Source organism: Notolepis coatsorum (assembly GCF_963971535.1).
Source record: "Notolepis coatsorum genome assembly, chromosome: 8".
NCBI lineage: Eukaryota > Metazoa > Chordata > Actinopteri > Aulopiformes > Paralepididae > Notolepis > Notolepis coatsorum.
In genome coordinates, this window is record NC_140172.1 from 129,463,769 (window position 1) to 129,484,040 (window position 20,272).

Below are 20,272 nucleotides of genomic sequence, written 5' to 3' on the forward strand. Positions count from 1 at the left end.
TTTAAGATGTAAGTAATTTGGTGTTGATGTGATGATTTTATGAGATGAGTTTATCTAACATGGAATAATATGACCATGCCTTACATGTAAAGCCATAATTATGTTTCTGACTCTTCTGAATAACTATTATCAAATTGAGCTAATTTCATATAGACCTTGCCCAGGCACAAGGCCATAGGGTTTGGTTTCAACATGGGGGGATACTTAAGTGGGGGGTCCGGGGGTCCTACCCCAGGAAACTTTGAGCGTCAAACGCTTAATTTCCCGCATTCTGGTATACGTTTAAGAGAGGCACGTCTGCAAGATTGAGATGGTCCTGTCAGGGCATCTGAAATTGTTGGTTAATATATATCAAATCAAATCAAATTTATTTGTAAGGCCCGACAATACACGTTAATAATAATAATAATAATAATAATAATAATAATAATAATAATAATAATAGATCAAATTTCTATAGCGCCTTTCATAGAACCCATAATGTCCCCATGGGCCGGACACGTCTTCTTTAACACTTTAACTGCCGGAAAACACTTTACAGCGTCATTCCCGGCCATGCTCAAGTTGCCGAAGGACGCTTTACAGCGTCTTTAATATCAATATTTCAAAAATCTGTGATCGGATTCATATTTCCCCTCCGCTGGCCTGAGATCCACCAGGAGGACCCACTGAGCTCTCTGGCGGTTCAGGAGCGCCATCTGGTGGCCGATCGGCGCAATCGCCAAACAGGAAGTGCTATGGAGGTTGTGCTGGTTGGCCATATTACTTCCGGGCACTCGGTACATGTCCCGGGACTCTGGCTCGTCACAATATAATAGCCATCCATTGCCAATAACTCGATAAACAACATGATTTGGACGTATATAGTATTGTACAAGCTGGAAATGGTTCATCAGGATAAACATCCCATAATCGAAAACGGTCTACACCACGCTGATCGTCCAACGGCGCGAGGAAGATCCCGTAAGATCCAGCGTTATTTTCTAACGTATTCCATATAAACTGTTATGATGAACATATGACCCACACTAGATGAATGATATAACGCTGCCCACGGAATTATAAACGATCCCCCGCCCATCCGGTCATCATCAGATCATACGTAGATCATTCTAGAAGTACGTCCAATTGAAATTTTTTATATCGCCCCGATTGCCATCAAACTGTATTTCATCATCAATATAATGCATTTGGGGCTATAGATCACGTTCTGGAGAAAGCTGCAGAAAGAGATGAAAACATACTTATACATTAGACCATACTTTACTATGAATATGTGAATGAAAAAGTTTAACGTTGCTACACAATGAACAATACATATAGGACTTTGAATGGGCCCTAATAATGGCAATGTAGCAATAGAATTTAAAAAGTTATAGCCATGCAAAGAAGGGGTACTTATCCATAGACAAATAGAGCTGGCAACCCATGGTATAGCATGAATTTAACCTCCGGCACCCATAGTGTTAAACAGGTCAAGAATAAACATCACAATAAGTCAAGAACAAAACAAAAACACCATAAAGTCCAAAAAATGTAAAATAAATGCAAAATAAATGCAACACTCCCAGACATACCCCACGCGAAGGTAAGGAAAAACTCACTAAAACCTAGCAATAGGAAAAAATGCACCACAGGCAATGTGGAGGAGAGAAACCTTAGAAGGGCCATTCAAGGGGGGATCTCCCTTCTTAGATGTCGGTGAGTGTTGCAGTAAAACAGGCAAACAGTTGGTAAGCATGCACTCATGTGTGGTGAAACACAGATAAGTGCATGCGATAGCAACTGAACATTTTGAAAGATTAAAGATAGAGCTGATAGCGAATCTATTTGATGCAAAGGGGCGGCGCAGAGAGGGTTGCATCCTCCCGGTCATCATCACGGGACGTCCAACACTCCGATCATCATTCCGAGACAGCCACTCACAGGGAGACAGTTTGTGTGATTGTGATGGGCGGACATAGCAATAGATACAAGTGGTAAGCATATATGTGAATAGAATAGATATATGTAGTAAGCATATTATGTCAATAGAATAGAAGTACTTAACCCAGCAATGAACTCCACGTCTAAACCATGTTGACAGACCACGGACAGAAGACGGTAAGAAGCTGATCCATGGCCTCGGTGGTGCACGTAGAACAGTCACTGCAATCTTGGCCAAGACCCCGAGACATCCAATCCACCATCTTGGTCAGCACTACGAGACAACCACTCAGAGATGGGGGGGGGGTTGGGTGGGACTATATATAGTTACAGGTAAGAAGGATATATACATGTTTTGACCCCCTTATTTCTTTTACCTCTTTTGGAAGGGGGGGGGGTGTCTTTCATAATTATTAGCTATCTTTTTTGAGGGGGACAAATTTACCTCTTCTCAAAGTCCCCTGCAACCCCCCCCCCCTAGAACTACGCCTATGTCCAGGCATATAACTCACTTTAGATCTTTCACATTTATTTAAATGTATAAAATATAGCTACAGTAGGGGTGGCTACGTGGTGTAGTGGGCAAGGCACTCGCCACGAAATGCTGGAGACGCTGGGCTCGTCAGTTCGAGCCCAGCGCTCCACATTTGCTTTCAGTTTAGCTGGTCGTCCGTACTAATACACATTGGCCGTATTAGGGGGTGGGAAACTGATGGGTGGGGATCGGGCGTTGTGGACAGCGACTCCTACAGGTCGGTTGGTGCGCCTGCGCAGTAGAATCAGGAAGTGTCGGGGGCAGCGTGAGCCTCCCACGCGTTACTCCTCGCCACTGAGAGATCGAGCTGCGCAGGTGAAAAGATGCGACTGCTGTTACCTCAAGTACCGGAGGGGACTTGTGCTATGTATGACTTAGTCCACATTGCAGCCAGCTTGTGGAAGGCAAGAAACAGCGTCCGTGACAGGGGAGGGTTGAATTGGATGATACGAAATTGGGATGGGAGAAAATATAGAAAATGGGAGAAAAAGTGGATCAAAAAAAAAATATATAGCTACAGTAACACCTTGGGACTGAAGTTGAAAAGAAGTCCCTTTTAAACATGTTCTAAACATAGAGAGAGTAGAGAGAGATGAAAAAGGACATGGAACCCCCATTTCAAAATTGGAACCATCACATCACTTTTGAAACTCTTATTTTGGTGTTCATTACAGTCTTTGAGCTTCTTTCATTTGTATTGAAATGTAATAAACGATTTATTCCCCCATTCCTTTTGCTTTTGTACTGGCCGACCCTAGTCTAAGCTATACAGTATCTATTGGAATCAGTCTAACATGTTGACACATAATTAACAGATTACTGTAAACGATACAAACACTCACACTGTACACGCACACACAAAAAACCTGCAAGGCTTATTTGATTCATCATTATATGCTTTATCTGAAAAGTAAGTAGCTTTTTTTTTTTTTTTTTTTTTTTTTACTTTATTTTTTAGCGTTTATCGCTTTTCTGGTCAAGCATGACCGACAGAAACAGGTTGAAATGGGATGTAGAGCAGGGGAAGACATTCTGAGAAATGACGGCGGGTCCGGGAATCGAACTCGTGTCCCCCAGATCCGTGACGAGCACCGTTTTCCCCGACGCAGAAATAGCGCCGAGATATGCGGTGAGCTACGGGAGCTCCCCGAAAAGTAAGTATCTTATCTCCAGATAAAGGGAGGGAAAGAGAAAGTGGTGAGAGGAAGAAAAGAAACCTACGCACGTTAGCGAATGGTTTGGCTGATATTAACCGCCTCACGAGGCAGACGGTTAAGATGGAGGGAGAGGGACGTACCGGAGACCAGTGAGGAGGGAGGATTCAGAGACACCTGCTCTGCTGTGTCGCTCTGCTGTGTCTGTGGACACCTGCTGCTAGAGACATGATGACTTTACAGCCTGACAGGCTAATGACACGACAACACAGGACCAGTGTTGGGGGGTGATTACCTACATGTAGCTCAATTACTAGTTTAACTACATTTGGCCTAGTTGGGTGGTAGTTTAACTACATTCTAATCCTAGTAGTTTTTAGTTACTACTTTTGGTGATGTAGTTAAAGGCATAATCTGTAAAGCCGTCAAACAGCGACTTCTAGGCAAAAGAGCCCTGCTTGGTATTGCACTATGTTTATTTTTTTGTTCTGGTCTGACATGTGGGTTGGAGTTTAGTAACTTATTACACTGTGAATTTCTCCAGACCTCCCTTGGCAGAACCTGAGGTGTGGCCAGAAGTAGCAACAACTCCCCTATACCAGGTGAAATCCAATCCACACACAACAAAAACAAAACTGTAAACCTTAAGACAGCCTCTTGAGCCCTAGCCCTATTTTCTGAAAATCCGCCTAATAATACATACCTAAGTAAATGGAAGATTGCTCCACTTCTACAAAGTCCATTTGCATGTTCTTGGTATCTATGGACATATATGGATCTCAGGGAATGTATTCCCAGTGTGAGAAATATTGTGTCTGGTACTAGGCTTGAGTAAATTGTAATGAGCCAAAGGAGAATATCAATTCTATTTTCTTTCTCTTCCATCTTTGACAGTGAATAACACCATGCTAAAAATGACCAGACATGACAAACTGCCATAAAAAATCTAAGCAAATAAATAAAGGGAAGATGATTAAACAGAAGATTTAGTAGATACAGTACTGAATTCTGCCATCCGGAAACATGCAATTTGAAATATGATTATTAAATATAGAATATCAGGCCTATAAATGACCTTATTGTGGCCAAGTTGCACATCTATGGATCGGACCAAATCTCCTCTTTCCAATGGCAGAGTTCAATCTGGATTTAGTATCACCAGGCGTGCAACAAAAACCGTGAATGAAATCTACTGTAAGTACAGTTACTTTTTTATAATGGAAATGTATCTGCCATTTTCCCTCAGATTGCAATGCTGTTTTTTGCTAGACGTTCACAGAAAGGTAGAGAAACTAACTGCATTCTAATTTATGCCAATAACGTTCAGGTTTGTGGTAGATAATCCCGAAAAAAAGATAAATAAAAGAGTTAATCCACAAGTCATATGATTGACAGGAGCTGGCTTGAGCTGGGTAGGGTAGTTTTTCGAAATTTCAACGCCCATCGAAAGCCCTGGGTCTCCTCTCCTCATCTGACTACAAACAAAATGGCAGCGCACATTTCCTAGCGTCGATATTGTAGTTTCTGAATAGATTTCCAAAATTCATATTTCACTAATAACACTTTAACCTATTGGTAAACAAACGTATTGCTGAAAATATACACGTTGACTGCTGTTTTGACAGGGTTAGGGTCTTTACTCTTGGCTACATCTGGGGGGAAAAAACGCAACATTAATTCATACAGTCTGTAGAGATGGATTTATAGCATCATTTGCGGTCCACCACCGGACCGCTCGGGTTAATTACAAACTACATATTTCATTAAATGCATTTGACTGATAGCATGATGATAGCATGTACAATAATGCTGTATATACCATATATATATATATATATATATATATATATATATATATATATATATATATATATATATATAATATATATTTATTCTCACTGTATATATATACCCACACCTGTCTGTATTTACCTGCATATAATAATTTTGCATATCTGTAGTAGATACTATATCTATATCTGTACATATCCTACTCTTACTAGTTACGCTGCTGGCCAGTATGACTACTACCATACTGTCTTTATACCTGTATCACTGTACATACTATACTACAACTTTGTACATACATCTGATTAGCACTACACTGGGTAGTACTAATCTGTGCATTGCTGTTGTGGGTGGGTGGGTGGGTGGGTGGGTGGGTGGGTGGGTGGGTGGGTGGGTGGGTGGGTGGGTGAGTGGGTGGGTGAGTGAGTGAGTGAGTGAGTGAGTGAGTGAGTGAGTGAGTGAGTGAGTGAGTGAGTGAGTGAGTGAGTGAGTGAGTGAGTGAGTGAGTGAGTGAGTGAGTGAGTGAGTGAGTGAGTGAGTGAGTGAGTGAGTGAGTGAGTGAGTGAGTGAGTGAGTGAGTGAGTGAGTGAGTGAGTGAGTGAGTGAGTGAGTGAGTGAGTGAGTGAGTGAGTGAGTGAGTGAGTGAGTGAGTGAGTGAGTGAGTTTGAGTTTCCAGTGGTAAAATCAAGTAGTCTAATTTCCACATCATTTTGATGATCTATTTCTAGAGATTGTCTATCATAGTGTTTTTTTTTATTTTTTATCCACGTCTATCATAGTGTTTTAAGATTATTTTGTTGTACCATTGTAGGTGATGTATGGACAAAGTATCCTTGGCTAACTGGGGGTTTGTCTGGATGTGCGTGCAAGAAACCACAAGTCCCACAGCGACCAAATTTGGCAGACAGGGCTTCTACAGTGACACACTAAGGCCAGCCACTCATGTTGGCCAGATGGTGGTGCTATAATTAAAGTTACAATGTGTACGATTTTTTTATCAAATGTTTTTCTTTCAATTTCGAACATATCTTAGAGAGGGATAGTTTGTATTTCTGGACATTAAGTGGTATGGGATATGATAAATGGAATATGGAATACCATACTAGTGTAGTTGATGCAATACCATTAGCTTACTCACAGAGTCCCGCGATTGGAGTTTTGGCATCGCCGTCAGACGAGGCCGCGTTCCAACATGAATCAAGCATGGACATAGTAGAGGAACGCGGAATTTGTTGTAAATGATTGAAGCTTTTCGATGTGCATGTCACCTGTCTGTTCACGGAGTGGCACGGCCAGAACTCCAATCATGGGACTTGGTGAGTAAGCTAATGGTGTTGCATCAACTACAGCAAGTTAAAGAGGCCATATTATTTTTATTTAACTTTTTTAACTTTTCTTGAACTCCTTGAAATGCCTCGTCTTTAGTCCAGCCCTTTCTTCCTATATTTTTGTCACTATGTAACACAATAGTTTACTCTGGGCATATATGTCTATTGATGTTTATTATTGTACATTCTTTCAATAAAAAAACACAACGACTGACTTCTGACTTACGTGCCTCTGTTTTCCAAGATGGTGGTTCACTCGTAACAGTCCTTTCTTTCTGTTTCCATCTAAATGGTTTACTAAAATATGTTTCGGACACCATTTTTAGCTAGAAATAAGATATGCAATTGCTGGATTTGATCTGCAATGTCTAGTCTTACAGTTTGATCTGAATTTCCTGAACCAGGAAGTGCAGCTGCACAGGGGAGGAGCCTCTAATGTTCATGAAGACCTGTGGGTTGACCGCTAACGTGACACAGCATGTATAGCTGTAACTAGGAGCTTTTTGACCACGAAAACATGCAAATGTTTATAAATAAACCACGGAAATAAAAATATCAAACTGACATAATATGGGCTCAATAATGTCCAAAAATCCAAACTTATCCCATTAAGGTGGCCAGACTGCCTCGCTGTCGGTGAGTTTCATTGACCAGTGTAGCAGCAGTGCACAGATGATAGACACAAAGTGCAACAGACAGTCCTATAGTTGTAAGAGCAATTAGTGGAGTATAGGGAAGAGGACCGCCCGGGCCTCTGTAATCCTCAGACACACACACATAACACATTGGAAATGGCGAGTGAGAGCTGCATGCAACATCATGGTCAGGTTGGCCAGATTAAGGCGGGCATGATGGAAACACAGGAGGGGGACAGGGAGATAATTGAGACAGGACAAAGACAGGGCGACAGAGAGAGATAGAGAGCGAGAGAGAAAGAGAAAGAGAGAGAGACAGGTTTAAGTTTATTTGGATCCCCATTAGCTGTTACAAATGGCAACAGCTACTCTTCCTGGGGTCCACACAAAACAATAAATACAAACAAACATTATAATTAAAAATAAAACCAACAATAAACATACGAAACAATATACATAACATAATTAAACATAACCCCCCCCCCCCACACCCATCCAACCCAACCCACCTCATTACATTAGCATTATACCAACATATTACAAAATGACTAGTAAAATAATAAATTTTTATATTTCAAGCATTGTGCCTGTACCCAAAAGTAACCTCTTTACTTGCTTTTTAAAGTTTTCTTGTTGCTTGAGTAATTATATATGGCAACCTATTGCACTGTGAGATGGCCCTATACATAGCAGTTCTTTTCATTGCATTTGATCTCGGTAGATGAATTGAAACATGACCCCTGGTAACTGGTCTTGGCCTGTGCTCATGTCTGTCTTGTGAAAAAGTTATTCTTGAGTACAGGCAGCTTGGTTGTTTAGACACAGTTATATTCCTAAATAGTGTTAGTAGGCTGCGTGTCGATCCCCCTCTACTTTCAACCACGCAAGATCGCTATGCATTTGGTCTACACCTGTTCTCGTAGAGTGCAAGACAGGTGATTAGAGGTGGGTCAGGTGAATGGACGAGGTAGTGTGGAAAAACAGGATAATTAGAGTGACGAGGTGTGAGAGTTGAGCGTTACCGGAAGGAGGGAGGCAGCAGAGTGGAGGGAGGCGGAGAGAGACAGAGAGAGAGCGGGGATGGAGGGATGGAGGATGGGAAGAAGCAGGTGAAGGGGTAGAGTGGAGGAGGGCCCAGTGCATGTCCCCACTGACACACTGCAGTCGCTAATCCAGATTAGAGTGTCTAAAATGGGTCGTCTAAATCTGCAGGTCAGCCAGCAATACAGAAGCTACTGTCAGTCTCAATCATTCAACAGAGGCAGACTGACACACACGTACGCACACAGGCGCACACACACCTACGCACACACACACGCACACACACACACACACACACACACATAGGCACGTATGCACAAAGGCATGCATCATTACACACACACACACACACACACACACACACACACACACACACACACACACACACACACACACACACACATGCACACACACACACACACACACACACACACACACACACACACACACACACACACACACACACACACACACACACACACACACACACACACACACACACACACACACACACACACTAATAATCTCTAATGCACGTACCAGGTGCACCACCAGCAGGTCAGCCCCAACACCTTCAACACACACACACACATACACACACAAGCACACGCACGTGCACGCGCACACGTACACGCACACACACACACACACACACACACACACACACACACACCCACACACACACGCACACACACACACACACACACACACACTGCCCTCTCCAGTCAGGCCACAACACTAGCCAGCATGACTTGACTTGAGATCATTTAAAATCATTTATATGTAAAATGAGCTGAGATCAGATGAACAATTCACTTTTTACTCAATTAATAATTTCTCTGATTAGGGATCTATCAGATTCAAACACAATCAATGGTAACACTTTATAATAACCATCCTCAATAAATTATTAGGCTTAAGTAATTATAATTTAATATTAGTTACTTGTTATTTCATTGTTACATAACTAAATGCTATATACAATGTTATTTCCTCATTCATTGATTTAATAAAAGAAAATTAACGATTCATTAATAATAACAATTGTATCATAACTGGCAACAGTGACTTTGTGGTTATGTTACAATTTGTATTATCCAGGTTACATTATTTAGAATACTACTGTGCATTTAAGCATCGGTTAATGTTTAACAAATAAAAAAATTTAAAAGCATCAATAAAAGTTATTTAGATGGCTATTATAAAGTTGCAACTCTAGAATACTCACTATCCAGAAGGAGAGCTCGAGGAGTCTGGGTAAAAAAGCAAGCAGCTTCCAAAGGCTCCGTGTATCTTGTGAACTGATTCAAAGTCTGTAGTAAGACACATTTAAAAATATATTCATAAATATTCATGTGCAGGCTAGGATAGTCTTCTATCCAGTGTAGGGTGATAATTGTATGTCAATCACCTAATTAACTCACTGGGATGGATTCTAATTGCTCACTGTGATGCATATCTGCACTGAGTTTTTAGATGCGTGTCGTACCTGCAATGTGACACGGTCCTGAGGAAGGCCTGATTGGTCCTTGTGTAATAATTGCGATTTTTAATCGGTTCATAAGATACAAGAGTGCCTTGGACATTTAAGCTACCTGCTGTTTACCGAGATTCTTATTTCCCTCTGTATCCTCCTATTACAACATTATAACAGCCATCCACATGTTGTAGGTACAGGTAGACTCTGTAATGCCGTCAAACAGTGACCTCTAGGCAAAAGAGTGGTATTGCAATTTGTTTACATGTTTTGTTTTGGTCTGATGTGTGGGTTCAAGCTTCAAGTTTCTTTATTAGTTGTCATACAGAAATACAGAATACTTTTGCATGAAATGCTTCTTTCTGTTTTGCTCCTGAGAGTGTGCTAGAGCAAATAAAAAAGATAGTATAAAATAAGTATAATATAAGTATAAAATAGAAAGTCAAGTACGTAAACAAGTGTAAACAAAACAAACATTTTCAATATACATATATACAGTATATGTACAGTATATACAATGCAGAGTAGGGAAGGTAACTGAGTTACAGCAATATACAGTACAGTGTAGAAATGGTGAGGTATAGCTTAGCTTGTGGTGCCACCTTGTGGTGGTGAGGTGCAATGAGGTGCAATGAGGTATGAGATTGATGTGCAAATCTCCTTACCAATAAATATAAAGTGTGTTAGTGTCTAAAGTGGGTGCTACAGTGTGTTGTTTATTTAAAGTGAGTGTGTGCGTGTGGATGTGTGTGCTGTGGGTGTATTTGATGGTTTGTTATTGTTCATTGAGCATCCTGATGGCTTATTGCTTATTGCCAGCGGAGGAGTGCTGCCGAGTGCTTCCGCGTTTTCCCTGACTGGCTGCGACACGCCCCGCGGCAGGCGCGGCAGAGCTTGCGGCATTATGTAGCCGTAATCCGCGATGATTTTCATTCGAAGCTTAGCTCACCTGGCAGCGCTGCGGTCCTGCGGTCCGTTGGTGACAAGTTTGAATCCCATCAATTCTTTTTTTTTTTTTTTTTTTTTAACATGTATTCTTTCGCCGGTTAAGGTTAGGCATGGTTAAGGTTAAGGTTAAGGTTAGGCATTGTTTCGGAGTTGGTTAAGGTTAGAAGGGTTAAGTTTAGGCGCTGTTAAGGAGCTGGTTAAGGTTAGAGTTTGTCTTAGAGAATGGCAATATTCTTTCTATGGTTAAGGTTAAGGTTAGGCATGGTTAAGGTTAAGGTTAAGGTTAGGCATTGTTTCGGAGTTGGTTAAGGTTAGAAGGGTTAAGTTTAGGCGCTGTTAAGGAGCTGGTTAAGGTTAGAGTTTGTCTTAGAGAATGGCAATAGACAGCCTATTTCCGCACTGCCGCTCTCTCGCGCTGCCGCGGTCACATGGGCGTCGGTGACGAATGCGGAAGCATTTTTGCACTCTTCCGCTGGCAATAAGCTACACGCATCCTGATGGCCTGGGGATAGAAGCTCCTTCTGAGTCTCTCCGCGCTTGGGTTGGATTTGAATTAGTATATAGGGGAGGGTCTGCTACTGCTGGCCACGCCTCATGCTCTGCCAAGAGAGGTCTGGAAAAATTCACAGTATAATAAGTTACTAAACCCCAACGCAAACATCTGACCAAAACTAAAAGTGCAATAGCAAGCAGGGCTCTTTTGCTTAGAGGTCGCTGTTTGACGACATTACAGATTCTACCTTTAATGGCTAACAAATGTAACCAAAAAGTAATTGTTACCATTTATTATCAGTTTATTAATATATTATTAATAAACCGTACATTTACATATATCAAATATATAAAATGTATAAAAATATACATTTCTAGGGCGGCTACGTGGCGTAGTGGGCAAGGCGCTCGCCACGAAATCTGGAGACGCTGGGCTTGCCTGTTCGAGCCCAGCGCTCCACATTTGCTTTCAGTTTAGCTGGTCGTCCGTACTAATACACATTGGCCGTATTAGGGGGTGGGAAACTGATGGGTGGGGATCGGGCGTTGTGGACAGCGACTCCTACAGGTCGGTTGGTGCGCCTGCGCAGTGGAATCAGGAAGTGTCGGGGGCAGCGTGAGCCTCCCACGCGTTACTCCTCGCCACTGAGAGATCGAGCTTCGCAGGTGAAAAGATGCGACTGCTGTTACCTCAAGTACCGGAGGGGACTTGTGCTATGTATGACTTAGTCCACATTGCAGCCGGCTTGTGGGAGGCAAGAAACAGCGTTCGTGACAGGGGAGGGTTGAATTGGATGATACGAAATTGGGATGGGAGAAAATATAGAAAATGGGAAAAAAAGTGGATAAAAAAAAAAATATATATATATACATTTCTATAAAATCAATTAATGAACAAATAGCATTATTATTATTATAATATATATTTTTTGATCCACTTTTTCTCCTTATTTTCTATTTTTCTCCCATCCCAATTTCGTGTATCCAATTCTCCCCTCCCCTGTCTTGAACGTTGCTAGACTATGCCCCCCACTGGTCGGTTGTAGAGAGGATAGAAGCCTTGCATCACGTGTTCCCTCCGGCACACGAGGAGGCAGCCTGTCACATCTTTTCGCCTGCCAGCGCGGACTCTCATTGGTGAGGTGTAACGCATGGGAGGCTCACACTACCCTCGCCACTTCCTGTCTTTGCTGTGCAGACATCTCCCAACCGATCTGTAGGGGTCGCTGTCCACAACGTCCAATCCCCACCCATCGACTTCCACCCGCACACGTTACACCTCGCCAATGAGAGTCTGCGCTGGCAGGTGAAAAGATGTGACAGGCTGCCTCCTCGTGTACCGGAGGGGACACGTGATGCAAGGCTTCTATCCTCCCTACAACCGGCCAGTGGCGGGCATATGCGAGCAACGTTCAAGACAGGGGAGGGAAGATGGCACAATGGAATTGGGATGGGAGAAAGAATTGAAAAAGAGGGGAAAAAGTGGATAAAAAAATAAAAGCGTTGGTGTTTCTTGACTGGACACGCTACTATTCCCAAATCAAATGTATATAATAGGTATTATGTTTCAGAATGAATGCATGAAAGGGGGGTATCGTTTTCTGATTCTTTGATTGCCAGTAACGGCATTCGTATTGAACACTAAAAACGCTGATCAGCTGGATCGGTATAAAAACATTGCACGATTTCAAGCTAGAATTGACGTCAGATGTGCTCGGGAGTATTCCAAAAACAATATTCCAATTGTTTGATCGCCATCTGGTCCATCTGATCTTCATCTGGTCCACGACATAACCCACCACAACATATGGATCGGGGGCATTTGACGCGCTTCAATGCAATCGGGACAACCGCTCGACTCGCCCGACCCAGAAAACTGCGCCCAGAGACATTTGAGTGTAACACAGGGTCTGGAACAGGGTTTACTGCACTCTCGATACTGCCACCTGGGAGGATCTGGCCGGTACTGCACCATCGGGTCGCAGTATGCCTTCTAACGGCAACATACGGGTCCCTGACATTGAATAGAATATTTAAATCGAGAAAAAAAAGGAAAAACGATCAAATAACGAGTATACTCGTTGTTGGCGTTCAAAGGATGGCGCCCAATAACAAGTATAATCGTCGTTGGTGGGGAATGAGTTAAGAGGTCACCAAAATCAATTGGCTTCTTCTTCTTCTTCTAGCAGTCATAAATGTGCAGCATGTGTGTCTGTGTGTGTGTGTCTGTGTGTGTGAGGCGGAGAGAGAGAGAGAGAGAGAGAGCGAGAGAGAGAGAGAGAGAGAGAGAGAGAGAGAGAGAGAGAGAGAGAGAGAGAGAGAGAGAGAGAGAGAGAGAGAGAGAGAGAGAGCGAGAGAGAGAGAGGGGTGAGGTGGTGTCAGTGTGGAGGGTGAGGGATTACAGTGGCCTGTAATCCTGCTGGGGGATTAAAAAGTGGTATTAGGAGGAGACAAGGGATGGTGCACATCTACTGCTGATCTGTGAGAATTTATAGTAGACCAACAGGGTCCCAGGGCTTCCAGTCAGCCAGTTTATTCTACAACAATATATAATACATGTACGAATTAGCAGACATAACAGCACAGCCTATGGAATAAATAGAAACCCTGTCACAGATACATGCATGTGTATACTGCACGCAATCATCAAAACATGAAACGTGAAGCTAAATCATGTTCACTGTGGCCAGAGGGACACCACTAGAGTCTGGGTTTTCATGCAGCAGGGTAGGGATGCGCGATTATGGCAAAAATCATAATCGCAATTATTTTGATTGATATTGAAATTACGATTATTAAACACGATTACTCGTTGATTTGAGAACATTATATGACGACGACTGAAGTAACGGTTGCGCTGCATTTACAACACAAGACAAAATGAGAGCAACAGAGCATGCAGCACAATGATAGTTTTAGCTCGATTATCTTGTTTTCATGATCGTGGAGATTCAACTCTCGCAGAGAATTAAATATTTATAGATTTATAGATTTTAATGTCAGAAATCTATCATAATCAATAAGAAATCTATTACAATCTTTCAGGGAGGTTTTAATATAAATTCTCTGCCTATAATTATGCCAATGTTATGCAAATTCTATTATTATTTATGTCTATGTTGTGTCTACAACACTGCTGTGAAGCACTTTGAGCTGCAATTCTTATATGAAAGGTGCTACACAAATAAAGTGTATTATTATTATTATTATTAAATTAAGTTCAACTTGATGAGTTGAGGATGATACAAGATGTTTTGGTGCTAATTTCCCTCGGGCTCACCTCCCTTTGACATAATCCAGAGGCAAATCTGATTGCATGGCCGTGTTATTTTAACTTAGGGACCGGGCCCCGCTCTCATTAAATCACTTTTTAGTTAATATTTTAGACCCACATTAGTTCCAGTAAAAGCAGAAGACGGGCAGGAGACGATAGAGACACGCAGCATGGACTGAACACAGTCTAATGACACACTGAACAGAGGAAACAAACATATATACACATGGGGAAAGATTACATATGAGAAACACCTGGGAAGATTACCCACGAGACACAGCTGGAGAAAATGAGAAGCACAGATAGACATAGAACTGTTGAACCTAGACAAGAGACACACTACACAAAGAACTAAAGGAACTAGACAGTGAAACTCTAAAGGGACGAGGATATAAAGACAGACAAACAGGGCCTTAAAGGCACAACCATGATAGGACCCCTGCCATGGTGGCAAAGGATAGACAGACAGGCAGACTAATACTGACCAAAACTATAGCACTGTAGAATCCTAGCTAGAACTTAAATTACTACATGGCTAAACAAAGCCATGTAGTCTGACTGGGGCAGCCGACGGGAGGTCTGGCTGGGCGTTGGCAGAGGTGGCCGACTGGGGCCCAGGCAGGTCATCGGCCAGGAGGTCAGGCTGGACGTAGGCAGTGGTGCTGGGCAGCATGAGACTCCGTAGCGCTGGTCTGCTGAGAGTGCGAGTGGCATTGGCAGTGGCCATGGGGCTCTGCAAGTCCCTTCAAATGGTGACCGCTGGACGTCAGGGTGGCTCCCCAGCCATTCCACATAGGGATCCTGGGATTACTGGTTGGACTGTGTCATGGAATATATTATCATATCATTGTGGATCTGTGTTGAGATATCGTTCTATCATTTATCAGACTGATACATTGAGATCAGCGTAATGTGTGTCTCTCTTTAACCCATTCCATGCCACCACTTTGATCATCTTATACCATTCTCTGCCAGTACTGTAAGTCTATGGAGATGTTCACCTTCTTTGCAGGGCTATAACTTTTTAAATTGTATTGCTAAATTGACATTACTATGGCCCATTCAACATCGATTATGTATCGTTCAGGATGTAGGAAGGTTTTACTTTTTCATTCACACATTCATACGAAAATACCGTCTAGAGTATAAACATGTTTTTATCGTTTTCTGCAGTATTTCCTAGAACGTGAGATATAGACATAAATGCATATATTAGATTATCAAATGCCGTTTGATACGATCAACGTTATATAAAAAATTTCAACTGTACATGTTCCTAAACGTTATGACTGATCATGCGCGGGTGAACGGAGGCGGGGGGGGGGGGGTCGTTTATAATTCCGTGACCGACGTTAAATGATTTATGTAGTATGGGTGATATATAGATCAGAGCAGTTTGTATCGAAAATGATAAACAAAAACGCTGAAACTCACGTCAGTCTCCTCGTACCGTTGGGCGATGAGAGTGGAACAAACAGATCCCAGTTATGTGGTGGGGATCGAGGCGATCCATTTCCGGTTTGTATATTACTAATACATGCCCAAATCATGTAGATTATTGAGTTATGGCAACGGATCCATATCCACGGTGTGTGTATTGAGTCCTGCGACGACAAACGAGTGGCCGTGATCACAAGAGATCCACTTCCGGTTGCAACTTGCCGATCAGCCAGGCAGTATTGAAGCGTTGCAGAGTTGTGATGGCTCACACAGCATCCGACAAGGCTCCGTGAGTGAAATATGAATACCATGGCGAAAATATGAAATATTGATCAGAATCACGTCGTACGCCGTTATTGGCAGAATTCGCATGAACTTGAAACCCGTCGTACAACGTTATTGGCGGGAAAAGGGTTAAGAGACACACACGATAGCCAGCCAAAACAATATTGTTATGAACCATGTTTGCCTTTTCAGTATCCTTGCAAGAGTGTATTAAACTATGCTATATAAGCCATAAGTCACATAGTTTGTGGGAACCGCTCGTAGCTAGTCTGCTGGGGTTGCTGTTTGGACTGTTAGTTATCTGCTGGGGTTGCTGTTTGGACTAGTAGCTAGTCTGCTGGGGTTTCTGTTTGGACAAGTGGTTAGTCTGCTGGGGTTGCTGTTTGGACAAGTGGTTAGTCTGCTGGGGTTGCTGTTTGGACTAGTGGCTAGTCTGCTGGGGTTTCTGTTTGGACTTTGGACTAGTGGTTAGTCTGCTGGGGTTGCTGTTTGGACTAGTGGCTAGTCTGCTGGGGTTGCTGTTTGGACTTTGGACTAGTGGTTAGTCTGCTGGGGTTGCTGTTTGGACTAGTGGCTAGTCTGCTGGGGTTGCTGTTTGGACTTTGGACTAGTGGCTAGTCTGCTGGGGTTGCTGTTTGGACTTTGGACTAGTGGTTAGTCTGCTGGGGTTGCTGTTTGGACTAGTGGCTAGTCTGCTGGGGTTGCTGTTTGGACTAGTGGCTAGTCTGCTGGGGTTGCTGTTGGTAGCTAGGCTGCTTGTGATAGCTAAGCTGCTGTGCAGGCTTCTCACCAATCCAAGCCCAATAGACTGAATTGTAAGCTGGAGTGTGGGTCGAGATGTAGGCTGTAATGCAAGCAGAAGTGTGGGCTGGAGTGTAGACTGGAAGCTATCATGCTGAGGGCTAGCACGTTGGTGGCTATCTGGCTGGAGTGCAGACTGGAAGCTATCACGCTGGGGGCTAGCATGTTGGTGGCTATCTGGCTGGAGTGCAGGATGAAGAATGGCTGGCTGGTGGCTAACATGCTGCAGGTTAGTTGACTGGAAAGCAGGCTGAAGTCTAGGGGACAAAGACAGCAGGTACTGCTGCTAGGCCAGGCCTAGAAGAAAAGTGCAGAACACTTAACATCTGCTAAAGGCTGGAGGTGTTGTTACAAGCGTCCACAAGGCTCTGAATGGCAAGAATAGTCTCACCGTCCGCTGGAGGACCCAGTTGCAGGACGAACAGGCAGAGGCAACAGGCAGATGACGGTGAATAAACACAATGGTGGGTATCTTTAACACATTGAAACCGGGAAACACATTTGTGTGTATATGCAGGCTATATAATGCATTTTTAGGAGGCGTTTTAGGTCTAAATAGGTTAATGACAGGCAGGTACAGGATCAAGTTCAAGCTTTATTGTCAATGCTACATATTATGCACATACATACAGAGGAAGTTTCTCTCAGACCTCTGGTGTACACAAAATATATTAAAAATAAATGACAAAAACAACATTAACACATTGGTCGCCATGGGTTATATCCATCAATATAGCCAGTCTGCCACCGTTGAAAGCCTATGGAGATGTTTACTTTCTTTGCAGGGCTATAACTTTTGAAATTTTATTGCTATATTGACATTACTATGGCCCATTCAACATCGATTATCTATCGTTCAGGATGTGGGAACGTTATATTTTATCATTCATACATTGTTGTGTTACTAGCGTCGAGAATATAAGTATGTTTTAAATCTTTTCTGCTGTAATTACAAAAACAGTAGTTATAGGCCCTGAAGCAAATATAGATTATCGATTGGCGTTTCTTTCCTATACATGCTATATTAAAAAATTCAAATGTATATGATCGGTATACATTATGCTTCATCATGCGTGAAGGAAAGGGGGGGGGGTCGTTTATAATTCCTTGATCGTCAGTAACGGCTTTATTTACTATGGGTTGATACGCTGATCAGATGGTTTGCAGTGAAATGAATAAACAATCGGGCTGAAAATAATGTTAGTGTTAGTGTCCTCTTACCGTGCGCCGATGAGACTGGAGAAAGATCCCAATTATTTGACGCCGATCTCCTACATCCATTTCCGATTTGTATGGCGCAATAAACGCCGAAATCATATAGATTATTGCGTTATGAAAGCGATCCAAATGCACTATAGTGTTTGTCTGGAGTCCCGTAACAAGATGTGACTGCTGAGGGATTTCCTCGACGCACCGATCGGCACTTCCGGTTTTAGCGAGAGTGTAACTCGCCCGACCATCCACCAGGCGGCGGTATTGAGGCGTTGCAATCTCATACAGGGTCCCGCTGGAGTCCGGAGGTTGGCTGGATGAATTATGAATGCCATGGCGAAAAAATTAAATATTGATCCCAAAAACGGCGTACGCCGTTGTTGGCGTTCAACGCATGGCGGGCAATAACGACATACGTGTTAACAGCCTATGGTTTTTTTTTTTTTTATTATATATTTATTACAAATGTGCATAACAGACCTTATGGAGCAGAGGGGAGAGTGGTTTGGTTATGTATTTCCAAAAGTGCTTGGTGCATTACAGTCCTGACTTTTTGGGGGCAGGGGGAAAGGAGTTCCTGACGCGTCTATACTTCCCACAAGCAAGTTGTCCTTCCGCGTTGCTCTGATTGGCCACTGACATTTCTGGTCATGTGATATGTGCGCCAATCGCATGACGAGCAGTGTCTTAGCCCATTTCCACGTCGAACAGCCTGCAAACGACCTAACGCCTAGTTTATCACTGGTTAAGCTTAGGCGACTCTTTCGCAGTTGGTTAAGGTTAGAGTTTGGAATCAGGGCTGGCGTTCTATCGCCATGCTCTAAGACAAACTCTAACCTTAACCAACTTCGAAAGAGCGCCTAAGCTTAACCGCACAAAGAACTTGCCGTCACACGATTGGGCGCACATGTCACATGACCAGAAACGTCAGTGGCCAATCAGATCGCGCAAAAGGACAACTTGCTTGCGGGAAGTATAGACGCGTTCCTGACAGCCTGGTGGATGAAGCTGTTGCTCAGTCTGGTGGAGCTGGCTCTGAGGCTCTAGTATCTCCTCCCAGACGGCAGGAGGCTGAGGAAACAGTGAGACGGGTGTTGTACAGGTTCTGAAGAGAGGGGAGTGAGGTGCCAAAGATCCTCTCAGCTGCATTCACAGAGTGATTGGAGCTGTGTTTAGGTGCACAGTCTTGGGTCAGCAGAGTGAAGAGCAGGGGATTGAGTGCACATCCTTGTCGGGCCCCGTGCTCAGAGTGGTGGTGCTTGATGTGTTGTTGCCGATCCTTACAGACTGTGGTCTGGTCTCCCAGTGAGAAAGTCCTGTATCCAATTACAGAGTGAGGTGTACACAGGAGACAGACAAAATATAACTATTTATACCATAAGTAGAGGCTAGGAAACACATAATCTACACATAGACTAACTCTAACAAGAACAAACACATTAACTCATCAACTGAACAGGGCAGAGCAAACATATACACATATGGGGGAAGATTACATATTAGATTAGTTGCCATGTCTTGCCTGTATACGCTATTATCCCGAAATCAAATCTAGATCATAGCTATTATGTTCCATCATGAATGCATGAAAGGGGGGGGGGGGGTCGTTTCTGATTATTTGATTGTCAGTAACGGCATTCGCATTGAACACTAAAAACGGTTATCAGCCCGATCGGTATGAAAGCATTGCAGGATCAAGCTAAAATGTATGTCAAATTGCCCTTACCTGTGGCCGGGAGTATTCCAAAAATAATATTCCAATTGTTTGATCGCCATCTGGTATATCCAATGTCCATTTCGTCAACGGCATAATTCACCACAACGTGCTTCGATGGAACCGGGAGAACTGTTCGCCTCGCCCAACAAGGAAAAATGAAATTGAATGAAATACTCGTTGTTGGCGGGGAATGAGTTAAATAATAGATAATAACCCAAC